Source organism: Grammomys surdaster, unplaced genomic scaffold (assembly GCF_004785775.1).
Source record: "Grammomys surdaster isolate TR1022 unplaced genomic scaffold, NIH_TR_1.0 125878, whole genome shotgun sequence".
Classification (NCBI taxonomy): Eukaryota; Metazoa; Chordata; class Mammalia; order Rodentia; family Muridae; genus Grammomys; species Grammomys surdaster.
The window spans coordinates 2,009,714-2,015,051 of NW_021620703.1; the positions used below are offsets into that span (position 1 = coordinate 2,009,714).

Below are 5,338 nucleotides of genomic sequence, written 5' to 3' on the forward strand. Positions count from 1 at the left end.
TTCAATCCCTGCCCTGCTCCCCGGAGGTGCATGCATCCTTGGAGAAAAAACAAGATGGGAGAGGATTCATGATTGTGTTTTCTAATGGATATTTTATTCAACAAAATTCATCATGTTTTATTAGCGGAGCACGGCGCTAATGACGCACTAATGATAAAGTCATGAATGTTTTATTGTGTGTCTAGTTCATCCCCCACATAAAGCCCATTCCATGAAACATCTCATCCTACTGTTCTGCAGATCTGATTATGCATGGTTTCTTCTTATGCATTATATTATTATTATTATTATTATTTTACTTGCCATGTGAAATGTGAGGGAGGGGCGTGCTGTAGAGGAATGGCTGTTAGTGTTTAGCTGTGGACAGTCAGAGGTTGGGGTGTCTTCTCCGTTCGGCGAACCTCTGCTTCAGGAGTAGCCATGGTGCTCAGGGTCACGAGGAACACAAAAATTAACACAGAAAATAAGGCCAAGGTCAGTATGGCAGGCGCCAAGCGTGTGTCTGTGGCAGTTTCTGCTGCCTCCAAACCCGGTCTGAGATCGAGAACTGCTCTTGGAGATATTGGTAATAAAGTCAGCGAACAGGCAAGAGTGCCTCTGAAAAAGGAAGCAAAAAACGTTAGGTGCTGGAAAACGTACTGTTAAAGTCCTACCAAAACCTGTGGAGAAGGCCTCTGTGTATGAGCCAGAGGTGGAACTTGCTGAGCCTGAGCCTGAGCCTGAAAGATATCTACGCTTATCTCAGACAACTGGAGGAAGAGCAGTTAGACCAAAGTACCTACTGGGTCGTGAAGTCACTGGAAACACGAGGGCCATCCTAATTGACTGGCTAACACAGGTTCAAATGAAATGTAAGCTGCTGCAGGAGACCATGTACATGACTGTGTCCATTATCGATCGGTTCATACAGAACAGTTGTGTGCCCAAGAAGATGCTAAAGCTGGTTGGTGTAACTGCCATGTTTATTGCCAGCAAATATGAGGAGATGTACCCTCCAGAAATTGGTGACTTCGCTTTTGTGACTAACAGCATTTACAGTAAGCATCAGATCAGACAGATGGAGATGAAGGTTCTGAGAGTTCTAAACTTCAATCTGGGTTGCCCTCTGCCTCTGCATTTCCTCCGTAGAGCAATCTAAAATTGGAGAGGTTGATGTCGAGCAGCATACTTTGGCCAAATACCTCATGGAGCTCTCTATGCTAGACTATGACATGGTGCATTTTGCTCCTTCTCAAATTGCAGCTGGGGCTTTTTGCTTAGCACTGAAAGTTCTTGACAACAGTGAATGGACACCAACTCTGCAGCACTACCTATCCTACACTGAAGAATCCCTGCTTCCTGTTATGCAGCACCTGGCTAAGAATATAATCATGGTGAACCGTGGCCTTACAAAGCACATGGCTATCAAGAACAAGTATGCACCATCTAAACATGCTAAGGTCAGCATGCTGTCACAGCTGAACTGTACACTAGTTCAGAATTTGTCTAAGGCAGTGACAAAGACATAACTCCAATGGACTACTACATCTGCAAATGCAGTTGGCACCATGTGCCGCCTGTACATAGGATACCGTGTTTGCTTGCTCTTCAATAAAGGTTGTGAATTAAAAATAAATAAATAAATAAATAAATAAATAAATGTGAGGGAGGGGTAGTGGCATAGCTGTTTTGTGGCCATTTGTTTTTGGAGCTGGAGAAGGGGATTCCACCAGAGGCACCCTGACTCCAAGCCTGAATCCTGGGTTATTCAGGCACCTGCCAGTTACTTCATTTCTCTACACCGAACGCTTGGTGACTGTGACGCTTTAGAAGGAGTGGAGGACGGCTTGGGGGTGGGTATTATGCTGTTAGGAGACCCTGGCAGCTGTGAGTGCTGTTGCCTCTTAAGTAGCTTCCTTGTCTCAAATCTAACCTCACCTCCTGTTGCAACCATCCACCAATCTGTGCAGTGAGTCCATTGGTGTGGGTTGGGGCCTGATTCTAGCTGGCTGATCTTTTGGCCGGAGGGCGGTGTGATCTGGTGCTCAGAAGAGCATTGATTGTCACAGTGCCCTCATCTCCTGGCTCACCACTGTCAGGAAGTACCAAAGGCACGGGCTTTATGACTGACGGTTTTAGAGGGTATAGCAGAACTCTTGAAAAAAAAGAAAAAAACCAAAAACCTTCCTCTCGGTATTGCAAAGTCTTCCATTTAGAGCTTCCAGGAGAACTATTCCCAGGGAAACACGGTGTTTGTCTAAATCATTTATAGCTACACTTTAGAAGACGTTGCCAAGTAGAGATGATATCTACTTCAGTCACCATCGAGATTTATTTTTCTGTGAAATTGCAAATACGTATCGATTAGGATGGGGCCAGGATGCGTAATTCATCTCAACATTTTAAGGGCCGTGCTTGCAAACCTATAGCAATCCCTTACGGAATACCGCATCGGATTGTTGCGTCTCTGTCTGATTTTCTAGACTGGTGACGCTTTCTGTTGTTCACCCTTTCCTGTCTTCACTCACCCAGATACACAGTTCATTCTCTGTCAACGGTCTCCTCGCCATCGCAACATGCCCACCCCTTCGGCTTTTGCTCATTCTGAGTCTTTCCCCCTGCTCCTCCCCCACCCCCCAGGATGGCCCATTCCAGCTTAGTTCCCCTTTCTTGGATCCTCTTGCTGGTGCTCCCTGGTTAAGAAGGCAAACGCCGCATTTAGATACACCTGTACTCACATCCTGTCTTGGCTGGCAATTTGTTCTTACCTTTTGTTGTCACCTTTTGCTGGTGAAGAGAGCGTCCTGAGGTAGGCGTCTGGTCTCGGTGTCTATGTTTTACTATAACACTCTTACCTCTTAAGTGTGACCATGTCCTGTGTTGTCTTGTTCCTAACAGACAGAATGCTTTATAGAACACACAGGATCTCATATGCATAGTGATGCCATGCGCTCCTGTGGAACCTGACTTCCTAGAAAGCCATCTTCTTTGTTGGCTCAAATAAACAAGCTGTCATATGCACAAGGCTACATGGCAAAGCCACGAGAGCGACCAACAGCCAACTGAGGACCGCTAGGAACTCAGTACTGCTAGCTGCTGTGAGATCTTGGAAGCTGAGCTGTCTAAACAGAGACTCCTAAACTCAGCCCTCACCCATACTGTAGCTCAGCAGAGAACCCATATCTCTCCTAGACTCTGGCTATAGGATAGTATGTGTGCATTGTTCTAAACTCCTAGTTTTCGAAAATATTATCCTGCAGCCATAGATAACTAATATAGATAGTAGCTCCCTCATGATTATAGAATGGAGTTAAATAAAATAATTCATGCAAAGGCTGTGTACTGGCCTCAGGGCACAAGAGACACTCACCGTGTAAAGGTTTACCTTCTGACTTCCTGCCTTCTTAGCACCTGCTTTTCGCTGATCAAATCTCTGGGGCACATGGCAGTGTTGGAAGACATGTTTGAGTTCGTCTTACCCGACAGTATTTATTCCCTCATAGATTTCCTCTTGGTCTAGTCTTTGCTTTTATAGTTCAAGAGTCAGCAAGCTCACTCACAAGGACTTTTCTTCTATAGAAGCAATAGTCCCCGAAGTTTTGGGTAGTCAGACTACAGACTCTTTGAGGACCTTAATGTTATCCAACTTCTATCTTGGTCAACTGAGACCCTAGCCCCACCCAGAGTGTGTGTGTTAAAAGACTGTTTTTACAAGAAGCCAATGAACATATTGACAGTGCTTAATATCGCTGGCAATTAGGAAACTACAACTTAAAGAAACCACAAATTCTTTTCAGGTGTGTTCAGGTGGTTCCAAAACCAACATAGCTACTATTAAAAGACGATTAGTGCCAGTTGTTGGCAAGTATTCACTGAACACATCTCCTGTGGGTACATAGTTTGGTAAAACCACTTGGAGAATTGATAGTATCTGCTGAATCTATACACACACACACACACACACACATGCCCAACAGAAATAAATAGTCCTGAGGTCCACAAAAAGGCACATGCGTTTACATCAGCTTGCTTACATTTGTTTGCTTGCAGACAGCAGATGTCACAGAGTAAAATAGAGGCTGGAGGGATGGCTCAGCAGTTAAAAACATTTGTCCTATTGTAGAGGCTTCAGATTTGGTTCTCAGCACCCATATGGGGCAGCTCCAGTTTCAGATCTGACACCCTCTTCTGGAATATACAGGTACCTGCATACATGTGGTAACATACACATACACACACACACACACACACACACACACACACACACATTCAAGCACAGACACATACACATAACTTTAGAAAAATCTTTTAGGAGTGTTTGGTGTCATTTCTATAAAGTTAAGCTATAGTCAAAGATAACGTGTTACAGTAGATAGCAGAGAGGTGGCGATGTGTGGAACAGTACTGACTGAGAGAACATTCCGGAGTTCTGGGAATGTTTTGACTGTAGTGACTTCATGGTCATGTATGGCCTGAATAAAAAAAGTGTACTGAGCAACATGATTAAAATTTGTTCATGTTATAGTGTATGTTATATGTCAGTAAACATATTAAGAAACAGAGCATTGGGAATTTTCTATTCACCAAACCTGTGGAGGAACAGATCGTTACCGAGGGAAAAACTAGGTAGGTAGTTTTGCAAAATAAATGACTTAGTTTTAGATGCATAGCATCCGTTTTCATTCGTTTCTATTTTTGGATATAACATCTGTCATAGTTAGCTTCAGATGTCAGCTTGACACACCTGAAATGAGGATTCTCAAATAAGGAATTCCACAGATCAAATTGGCTCGTGACCATGTCTGCGGGACATTTTCTTGATTGCTAATTATAGGGAGGGGGCTAGCCCACCGTGGACCTGCTGTTTCTAGTCTAGTGGGTGTGAACCATATAAGAAAGTCAGCTGAACAAGCCAGAGGAAGCATATTACTCTGTGGTCTCTGCTTCAGTTCTTACACCTGGGTTCCTGCTTTGACTTCTCTCAATGATAGACAGACCTGTAACCTGGAAACAGAGTAAGCCCTCTCCTCATCCAGGCTCTTTTGGGTCACAGTGTTTATCATAGCAACAAAACCCAGACTAAGAAAACATCAATTTATTTAAATTTATATTTATTTATTTACATTCTAAATGCTGCCCCCTCCTGGCAACCCCTCCCAAAGACCCCCCTCTACTCCTGTCGGACCATGAAAGAACAGCCTGGTTTCTGGTCGAGCACTGGCTGGAAACTGCCGGAGACCTCAGGTGATTCTGAGGGGCCCCAGGTGGGACACAGGTGACCCTAAGGAATGGCATGCATTTCTCCATGCTCCCAGACTCCAGGCTCCTGACACGAGGCCACAGATCTCCATAGATCTGT

At 44.4% G+C, this 5,338-nt stretch overlaps 1 pseudogene; it reads left to right on the top strand.

Annotated features, from left to right (window-relative positions):
- Nucleotides 1–420: 420 nt before the first annotated feature.
- LOC114608195 lies at nt 421–1,508 on the top strand (annotated as a pseudogene).
- The last annotated feature ends 3,830 nt before the right edge of the window (nt 1,509–5,338 follow it).